The sequence below is a fragment of the Cupressus sempervirens genome, chromosome 10 (genome assembly GCF_028749045.1).
Source record: "Cupressus sempervirens isolate cs-2001-9-10 chromosome 10, ASM2874904v1, whole genome shotgun sequence".
Classification (NCBI taxonomy): Eukaryota; Viridiplantae; Streptophyta; class Pinopsida; order Cupressales; family Cupressaceae; genus Cupressus; species Cupressus sempervirens.
In genome coordinates, this window is record NC_143127.1 from 810,597,803 (window position 1) to 810,609,331 (window position 11,529).

The 11,529-nt window shown below is 32.8% G+C and overlaps 1 pseudogene; it reads left to right on the forward strand.

Annotated features, from left to right (window-relative positions):
* LOC149536405 (SNF1-related protein kinase regulatory subunit gamma-1 pseudogene) overlaps nucleotides 1-11,529 on the forward strand; it is a 178,852-nt pseudogene that overhangs the window by 34,855 nt on the left and 132,468 nt on the right.

The window sequence follows — 11,529 nt, forward strand, 5'->3', positions numbered from 1 at the left end:
TTCTCTGTTCTTTCCTATGAGTGCCCATTTGAATCGAGATATGCTTTGTAATTGCTTTTAAATTAATAAAATAGATCAAGGCCTTGGCCGTTTATCAATCAAAAAATAAAATAAAAATTTAAACAAAGTATTTAATAATAATAAATAAAATATATAATCAAACAAAATTAAAAATAAAATTTACCTTTTCTTTTTCTTTTAAAGCTCATAGGCTCAACTGTTGTTGCGGCAACTCTGGAAATGCAACACCAGAGTACTGCCTATGGCAATAGAGTTTATTGTGTGACAAGCTTTAAAAGCTTGTCGAAAACTCTGCAGTCATGGAAAAGAAAGGCAGGGGAGGGGAGTGGGGGAAGGTCACCCTGCATCCCTATCAAATTAAAGTATATATATATATATATATATATATATATATATATAAATTTAAATTTACATAATAGATCTGATAGGTAAAATATGAACAACCAATTGAATTTTGTATATAAAATTTTAATTTCTTTTCCAAACCCCCATCCCATTTTCAATCAATCCAATTATGAATCTCTAAAATTTACCAAACAAGGGTTATTCAATTCATTTATAGATATTTTTGAAATGAAGAACAACAGATTCACAAACAAGGGTTTCAACCCAAATTAAATTCTAAATACAAATTCACAACAAACACATTGAAGACAAAGATTTCAAAAGAAGAATTATTGTGCAAAACTCAGCAATATCCTACCTAGATCTGATGCCAAATGATTGGATTCTTAGAGCCCACAAGAAAATTACCTTTCTTTTGAAAACCCTCTTCCCAAAAATTGGCTCCTCCAAACCTATGTGTGGAGAAACGAGCTCTAATTTCTTACTAAAGAGCTTTCTCCCTTTAGGTTTTTGATTTTGCAATCACACGAAACATTTTTCTTAATATTTTATTTTATTTTAATTTCATGTACAAACCTTTTGCATTTTAATTAAAATAAATTTAAATTAATTTACTCTCTCTCTTTATTAAATCATAAGACGTCTTTAATAAAATGTTTATTAATTTAATTGATAATAGTATTTAGAGTTTATTATTAAAATGAAACTCCTAGATACATTATTATTAAATTAAATAAATATAATTATGCTAAAATTAGAACTTTAATTAAATCTTTTTATATTTAATTTATTTATTTAATTATTTTCTCAATTAATTAAATATAATTAAATATTGATTTTTCTTTATAATTTTTTTGGTTAAATTAAATCATTTAATATTCTTTTAATTTGATTTAATTATAACTTAAAATCACAACAGACACACAAAACTAAATATGAAAACCCATTATGAAGAACAAAGTATTAAACCAAACTCATGGGTCAAAATCATGAATTCACATCACTTAACAAATTCATAAGGATAAATAACTCAGATACTTTTCCTACTTTGTAGGACAATTGGCTTAGGGTTAGGATTTGGACTCAAGAATTATCCCCCCTCTTTTACCATTCAAATACTGTGATAGGGCATGCTCATCCTGGCAATTCAAGGAAGTTGATGGTCGGTAGCTGCAATCTCCATAAAAGCCAAGCATGTATATATGCATATAAATGTAAAATAAATAAGTAATGGCAAGAAGTGGTGCATCATGTAGATCTCGACTAGCAGGTGACTATGACTCCCTCCCTCAACCACATAAAAAATGTCAATCATAATGTAAAACATACAAGTACATAGAATTTAGCTTGGCATTAGAATTTTGATGCCACTTGTATGTCTAATAACACTATCATTGGTTCCACAGTTGCTCATCCAACAATGGAGGCTATTGTTTCACATTAAACATCATCATATGATGGTAGGCTTGAAGCTCTACCGAGTTCTTCTTTCTACATGGATTTTATCAAGCATATAGATAGTGCACACAATGTAGTTTTGGTTGTTAACAAGAACTATTTTTATGGATGGCTTAAACATCACACACAAGGCTTGATTCCTAAGATAAAAATGCTAAATAGTTAAAGTTAATTTATTTTTCTAAGCTCAATTTCTTCCTTAGTGTGTAATGTTTAAGGGTGGTCCTTTTTTTAGGGTCAAAGATATTTTCACCTTGCAATGGAAATTGAAAGAGTATTCAAGAAAGTGTGGCACTGATGAGAGTTGTTATGGAGTTCACACCATGTTGCATGCAAGAAAAAGCACTCCAAGAATACAAAAATATCACACTCACATGCCTGAGGGGTCTCTCACTACAACCCTAGTATGGAGCTCATCATGATAAAGCTAAATATATTAAAGACAACATTAAGGATGCTTTTTGTATGGATCTCATCATGATAAAGATAAAGATATTAAAGACAACATTAAGGATGCTTGTTGATTGACAAGACATTTTCCCTCTAATGTATACAAAATGGGTTTGCATGTTTCTCTTTGAAGCCTTATCAATATTTTGATATCTTACTCATGAGTGCACACATTTTGGTTAATTTTTTGCATATACTTCTTACAAAATGCATTTGTGACATGCAATATCCCTCATTTATTATCATTCTAGACTTAGTTGTTAAATTTATATATGATTCTTTCATGGAATGTGTTAACCCTTAGTTGATATTTGAAATGCAATACTTTGATATGTAGTAATTGATTTGTATCAATTAGTGGTGATTTTATACTTGCATGTATGATGCTTATTGCTCTTAAATAGTTAATAAAATTGCCTTCATGATGATGACATATGACATGTCTTCAAAATATATTAATTGTATCTCCATGATGATGAAATGATCATGTTAGAATATGATGTTTTATTACTATTCTTACCCCATACTTGCATGTGTATGGTGTGCATGTCTATTTTACATTTCTATCTAACATGTTTGATGTTGTTGAGGGAGGGAGTGATACTCACCTACTAGTTGGAATTTACATAATTTACTATTGATCTCAAATTGGTTTTGACAAGTTAGTGTCAACACACTTAAGTTATTTACTTACTTCATGCCAAACAAGTAACATATGTTGAGCAAATCATAGACCAAGTTGAGTCATAGTGAGTGTCGAGGCACTCATGTGTCAAGTCACTCAAGTGCCAAGTAGATAGTATATGTTGAGTGACACAAAAGTTGAGTAAATATTGGATGTCGAGTAATGTAGATGCCAAGTCATGATAGAAAGATTAGTGCATGTTGAGCATCAAAGACTTCAAATGTCGAGTGACACAGTTTTTGACATATTTGTTTGTAATGACACAAAAAACCATGTAAACCATTTTTCAGCTGACTTAAGATTGAATTTTGATATTTTGGAGATAAGGACGAATCTCTAGTTGGATTCCCTATGCAATTACATGCAGCCAATTAGAAAATGGGAAGGATTAGGCAGAAAAATGGATGAATCTCAGCCATAGATTCATACCTAACCCTAAGTCACTAATTCTTGTTAAGGAGGATGAAACCCTAAATTATCAACAAGTGTATAAGGGTATTAAAGAAGTAAAGAGAGAAGTTTGTATGCTTAAACATAGCATTCACAATGACTTAGAAGTTATGAAGTGAGATTAAATTGCAAAATCAGTTAGAGAAAATTAGAGGATAGAGAAGAGTATACAACATAGAGACATTTGATTGAGAAGGATCAAGTAGAGAAGTGTTTAGAGATGATATGTTATCAAGCAAGCAAGTGCTAACTATAGAATCAAAGCTAAGATATTCTAATATGTGATTTCAATCAAAATCTCTTAACAGAGTAGTCCTAATAGGTTGTATGAAATCCTTTAAGAGGGTACTTACTTAATTGTAAGTTAAAGTCCTTTAACAAGGCACAGTTCTAAGAGGATGTTGAAATCCTCTAACATGGTGAGACCTAACAATCTTTGTAAGCCTTTAACAGGGTAGACCTTTCACAGGGTAGATCATGACTCATGATCAAAACATTGTAACCTTTGTTGGATACACTTTATTATTGTAGTAGTGAATATTTGTCGGTGTTATCCCCATCGTCTTTAAAGGTTTCTGGGTAATCATATTTGGTGTTATGTGTGTGAGTTCTTAAATTTTTACATGATTTAGATGTATATGCTTTGCATGTTATTTCAGTTTACTTATTGAATGTATGAGATGGATATGTGGTGAAAGTTTTATGGGTCCATCTTTAAACTAATAATTCACCCCCCACCCTCAGAAGTTTACATTTCCTATTGTAATTCCAACAATTGGTATCAAAGCCTTGTTCTCTGAAAGAGAAGCTTTACAACTTTGAGGAAAGATCTTGAAATGGAAGACTACAAGTTGGGAAGGACTATGGAGAACCATTAGATTGAAATACATCTCATACTACATCAATTGAATCAAGCAAGAGAAGACCTAAAGAATTCTTTGAAGAGTAGGAAAGAAATTGCCATTGCAGAGAATGACACACAATACAAAGAGAAAGACACTACTAAGCTATTTGCAAATGGAGACTCAAATGAATTTGATGTAGTAGTTGCAAATCTAATGAAAAAGAATAGAGCCCAAGCTGAGGAAATCAAAAATCTCAAATTAGAGCAAGAATCACAAGCTATACTACTATATGAAATGTTTGAACAAAAGAAGAAAGCTATGGAAGACAACACTATGATTCAAGAAGACAAAAAGGTTTTGGCCAACAAATTGGAAGAGAAATCATTAGAACTAACCGAGATTTCCAATATGCAATTGGATAGTCTAAGTCAAATGATGAATGCCAACTATGAATTGAATGTCAAGGACATTGAGATAACTACATTGAAGTTGCAGAATGAAAAATTGTAGAGTGACCTAAAGAGGGAAAAGGAATTTGATGAAAGCTTCAACAAACCAAATGAAACCATTAAATATTCTAAGCAATTATTTAGATCACTTAGATCCAATAATGATACATCAGGATTGGGTTATACAAGAACTAAAGAAAGAGAATCATGCAAAAGTGTAGAAGAAAGGAACAAAAAAGGTAAGAATTCCAAACCTACTTGTCATAATTGTGGTAAGAAAGAACATACTACTAATGTGTGCAAGAACAAGATTACAAATCAGAATGTCAATCATAAGAGTATGATTCGTTGCCATAAGTGTAATAAGCAAGGCCATCAGGCACATGAATGCTGAACCAAGACCATGCATACACAAATATTTGAAGGATACTGCTACAACTATCAAGAGTATGGACATATAGCTTTTGAATGTAGATCAAAACCCATGTGGTCATCAAATAGGCAAACAATGGTAAGGAACAATGAAAACTCTTATAATTGGGATTATAATAGAAGACATAGCTGTCATTATTGTCAAGAATATGGACATGTTCTTGAGAATTGTATTAGGATGCACTTCAATGGTAATTACAAAAGGTGGTTAAGTCAAATCACATGTTTTAGCTATTTGAAGATTGATCACATCAATAGATATTTTCCAACTAGGTGAAAAGCACCAAATTGTAAATTTGATAACGGCAAAGGCAACGCAGATGTTGAACACATGAGAAATGAGATGAATAAGACATGGAAAAAGAAAGATGACTACAACATATCAAATGGAGAAGGGATCACTTCACCTAATGGGTCAAGTGACCACACCTCATCAAACTAGGCAATCAAAAGGTATGTAGGACTGATATTTAAAAGCTATATCATACATCAATTCCAAAAAGGAAGCTAGTACTAATAGGACTACATTAGCATGAATAAAGATGCAAGATGAAGTTAGGAATTCAAGATAAATCTTTAAGTTTTTCATGTTGTTGCCAAGCATGAAATATTTCCTATGTGTGATTTGAAATATTAGAAAATGTTGAGCTAGCAGTCTGGCTAGTTGATTTTGAGCTTGTAGTGGTTGCGAGTGATGGAAATGTCAATGGATGCTGAGTGAGTTTGAAAATAGTTGATGTTGAGCATACAAATGTGTAAGCACTCAGCATTAATTCCAAGGTTTTCAAAAAGGTACTTGATCAATTTTAACTCATTTTTCATCATTTCAATTTTGAGAAAGAGCAAGTAGAGAAAAAGGCAATTTGGAAATACATCCAAGCATTTGCAAAAATATCCAAGCAACGATTCTATGCTAGTTCATCAAATTTCACAAGGTATTTATCATGAGCTGAGCTATGTACTTTAAAATTTTGTAAACCCTAGTTTATCATTATTGTGTCTAGTTCAAAGAATGTAGAAGGGAAGGAAGTTTTGAATCTTTAGTTAGTAAGTAATGAGGTCAAGCAACCTATTTTCAAAGCTATTCCTGACATTGCATATAAGGAACACCCTTATGGTGCATTATCAATGATTCCACCAAATATAATAATGGTACAAGATGTAATAAAATGCTATAACTGAAAGATTGGTAGCATTGGTGACATGGAGATTAGGGAGGCATATAAAAAACTTTGTGATAATGGTGTTTTGAAGGAAGAGTTCAAAATTGTTGAGAGAAAGGAATTAACACAAACCCTATATTTTCCAAATGTATTCAAGACAAAGTGGATTAGGATAGTGCTTAGTTGAATCCATAATGGTTCATTATGTCTAGATAAAGGACTTATAAAAATAACTAAGAGAATAATCCATAGGGTTACTAGTTATCCAACCCTAGATCGGCCTAAGACACTAAGAAGTGACTCTAAGGAGGTGATTGAGAAGAACACTGGAGCTATTTGGAACAAGAGAGGCATGATAATAGATACAATCACTGATCCTCTTCTTAAATTTTCTATAAGGGTAATATCACACAAGTTCTATCAATCTAGTAGATTAAACAGTGTTCCTTATATAGCTATGGATGTGGGATATAAGATTGTAAAGAAAGATCATACATATGATCTAGTAGAGCTACAATTGCAACAATTGATGGAGAACCTTGGAGCAATCAGGAAAACTAAGAGTGCACAGTGCAAATTTGGTTTAATTTTGATTTGAGTATTCTTCTATGTGCAAAACATATTCCCCTCATTTGGTAATGTGGGATTTAAAACCAACATATCAGTTCCTGTGTAGATTGGTGAGTATATTGAGTAGTTAGGAGAGAATTTTGAATCTCTAATGAAAAGCTATTTTGAAGACTTCAAGAAGTCAATGAAGGAAAGATTAAGAATGTCAGTATCCTTAGTTGAGAAACATGATAATGATGTATTTTTTCTTGTGGATGCTAACTATACATTCGTGAAAGTTATTACATCAAGAGTAAGACGGATAAGGCCACTTAGCTACGAAAAAAATGTGGATGAAGCCTCTGTAGCCATTATTGCTTTACTATCAAAAGAGGTAGACAAAAGTGCAAAGGTACTTGGAAACTATGAGATGGTAGAATCCAAAATTACCATGGAATTGAAGAATACTTCAGTTTGAAGAAAAAGGAAAAGATAGTAAAGAAGTTAAAAGCTAAGTTCAGAGACGGTGTCGAGGAAGAAGAAGATGAAGAAGAAACCCAAGAAAAAGTCACTCTAACTTTGACATAAGGCATGGGAGAAGATAAAAAAGAGGAGGAAACTAAAGGTATAGAGGGAGAAGAAGTTGAGGAAGCAACTACTCCTACCGAGCAAAAGAAGAGGAAGGCCAAGGCACAACCTATGGTAAGGGCTGTAAAAATTGTTAAATCAAGCAAAGTTAAGTCCACTAAACCTAATATAAGAGCCAAAACCTATGAAACTACACAAAAGGCCAAGGAGAAGACAAAAAAAATCAAACAAGGAGGTCAAGAGCAAAAGAGACCAAGAAGAAGGTATGTGGCATAGGTAGAATCTGATGAAGAGAAAATAAAATCAGATAGCAACAACTAATTTAAGGTGGTGAACCATAATCCTCTCTTAAATATTGAAAATTTATGTGAAAATGTTAGAAATAGTGCAAACCTATCAGGATTTGGTCATGTTGATTTTGATAAATTGGGTAAAGTAGAGAAGAATCAAGTGGAGGAGGCCATATATGCCATGATGGAAAAATTCAAGACAACTCCACTGGAGATCGCCAACTCAATGCCCAAAATTCTATATGATAGAGTTGAGCAAAGCTGGCACTATTGTCTAAACATGGAGAAATAGATAAGAGAAACATCTCTAGCCCAAGTGATGCCAAAATTAACAAAGACACAAATTTCTAAGGCTATGAAGTAGTATGCATTTATGTTTGTACCTAAATACAAAGCCTTCAACATTTTGAAAAACAACATTTAGGATGTTGTCAATAAGACCACTCAGATGTTAAAACTTACTTATGGGTTGACAATAGTAAAGGAAGGAGAGGAAGAATCCATTGAAATAAAGGATGATGAAGTATATGATGACAAAGGTGATATAGTTGGAGGAAGAACATAAATGCAAGAAGATGACAAGGCAACAACTGAGCTTGAGTAGCTAGAAGAACAAAATGTGTAAGACACATAATTATCAAGTATCAATCGTCCACATATCACAAGTGACACTATTGATACAATAAATATCAAGGATATTTCTAAACTATTAGCTTAGAAAATTAATCCCCTTTCTGAAGATGATTTGATGAAGATCTTAGATCAATCTATACTGTAGGACAAACTTTGTGACAATGAGCTACATAAATCAGTGACTAATGTTGCAAGGGAAAAGGTGAATCCAAAAGAACCACCTTCCATCATTCCTCTAGTCAAAATTGTACAACCTTTGCTAAAGATCCCAGAAGCCATATCAAATAAGGTTGATATAATTGCAAAGATTGATATTGTAGAAAAGAGCATAGTGGAAGCACAAGTTGCTACTATAGAAATAGGTCAAGTAGACTTATTTGTACCTACTGCATAGTGATAAGGTGCAAGTTAGGTCATTGTGGTAGAATAGGGTAAGCCTGAAGAGAGTGAGATGACAACACAATTGAAGGAGCAAATTACCATCCAAGCCCTAGCAACATTACCAGTATCTGGCACTCCATCAAGTCATACTCTTCAAAAGTCAGTCACAAATGCTACTCCATTGCAAATCATAGTGCCGAGCCTAAGTTCATCAAAGGTTGAAGAAGTAATTCAATATGGAGACATGAGCCTTGATGAAGAGATAATTTTACCAAAATTTAGTTTTGATAACATGACAATAGAACAAATGGGCATATTGTAGTAGGCCCTAGAAAAGAAAAAGCATCAGGAAATTCTTAGAAGGGAGCACAGGCAGAAGTAGAAACTTCAAGACATAAAAGAAATCTTTTTAGATGCATTTAGTCTACCAACTCCAGATGAGACCAAGCCACTAATGGATCAACTGATGATATAGTGGAGAAGGTCAGTAATGAAGACCTAGATACAAATGCCAAATTACTTGAATGGTCAGAAAAGAAGTTCCAAAGCAAAGTAAATGAGAGAATATCTAGTGATACGACACTAAGACAAGTTGCATTGACAACTAAGGTTGAGGATGTGAAGAAGGTACTTGAGAACATATTCTCATTGTACACAAAATTATGAAATCAATCACTCTTCACCAAAGAGACCAGAAGTCACATTTTGAGTCTAGAAAGCCAAATTTCTGCATCAGGTGCAAGATTACCAACAAATCTAGCTCAAAGCGAGAAGCAATCCTTGAAATTGCTTCAAATCTAGAGTCAATTAGCAGTATTGATAGAATATGATGCCAACATAAGGGCCAAACTGGCTAGCATCCAAGAAACCCTCATCCCCCATATGGAAATAATGCACAAGGAGCTAAGCTATGTTGAAACCCTACTAAAGAATGGCCCCAATCTTTCTACCTTAGATGCTCTAGTTCACCTTGTTACCGAGCTTGCAATCCAAATCAAGTCATTAGATGTAGCATGTGAGAACTAGGATGCAACTCTTAAGATGATATTGGATGTCCATAAATCCTTTTTGGACAATCACATAATCAGTGTATATCCCATTGACGTAAGTGTTAAAAAGGGGGAGATATAAAGCAGGGGGAGAATAAAATAAGAGAATGGGGGAGAACAAGGAAAGAGAGAGAAGCATCAAAATAAAAGAAGTATCAGATGAAAGAGAATCAACAAGAAGTCAAAGTGTATTAGCAGAGACACATTTACTCAACAAGAGTAACTAATTTTGGATACAGAAAAAACATATCAACTCAAGGGGCATTATCAAACAGGTATCTAGGTTATTACAAAATTTTGAAATTTTGAAGTTTTGTATATAAGCTGAGTTGAGACATGGTATGCTTGTAAGATTAAGGATGATAATATATACTCAAGTGTTTTCAACACTCATGTCAAAGGGGGAGATTGTTGATCTCGGATTGGTTTTGATAAGTGAGTGTCAACACACTTAAGTTATTTACTTAGTTCATGTTGAACAAGTAACATATGTTGAGAAAATCATAGACCAAGCTGAGTCATAGTGAGTGTTGAGCCAGTCATGTGCTAAGTCATTCAAGTTTTGACCAAATAGTATATGTCGAGTGACATAGGAACTGAGTAAATAGTGGATGTTGAGCAATGCAAGAGCCAAGTCATGACAAAAAGATTAGTGCATGCCAAGAATCAGAGACTTTAGATGCTGAGTGACATGATTTTGTCATATTTGTTTGTAATGACACAAACAAATATATAAACTATTTTTTAGCCAACTTAAGATTAAATTTTGATATTTTAGTGATAAGGATGATTCTCTAGTTGGATTACCTATGCAATTACATGCAGCCACTCAAAAAAGTGGAAGAATTAAGAGGCAAAATGGATGAATATCAATCGTAGATTCATACCTAAACCTATGTCACTAAGTTTTCTTAAGGAGGATAAAACCCTAAACTATCAATGAGTGTATTGTGAGGCATCACCTAGATCATCATGGTATAGATGACACATTTGCATTATGATACTTCTAATTCAATGTTTTGATACACTTTTGAGACTATAAGGTTATGTCATTTTAATACCTACATTTTGATGATCCACGCATTAGGACCTAATGGATATAATTAATGAGTCCATTTCATGTTCCAAATTATTTCAATTGCTTGATAGAAGCTGAATTGCAGAAATACTTGTAATGTGAAATGGTAATGTTAAGTTGGGGGTAAGTTACTTGCTCTTTGGATATTTGGGAGTTGGATATTTTGACAATATTCAAAACTGAAGGATAGTGGCTTATTTTATCTATTGATTTTGACATTTACAGTAGTGTTTTGCATCTATGATATGTACTATGAACCTGATATTGAGAATGGAATGATTGAACACATATGGATGCACCTTTATGATATGATAGAATTAGATTATGATATGATGATTATGATGATTTATGATTTAATGTGATAAGTAGATAAATGCTAATTTGATAATGATGATTATGATTTAATGTGGTATGTAGATAAATGTTGATTTGATTCTAATTGTTTAAGATATGCGGATCTTGATATTTTAACATTTTGAATGACTTATTTGAAATGATTAGGAAAGGAAATTTAATGGAATTATGTTAATAAGATTATGTAATATTTGAAGTTATATGCATTTATGATATATAATTATAAGACCTCCTTGGACTAACGATGCTCAAGTTTAATGTGCAGGAAGTGGAACCATGGAAATTTTGGAAATTTTGTGGGGAAACAAG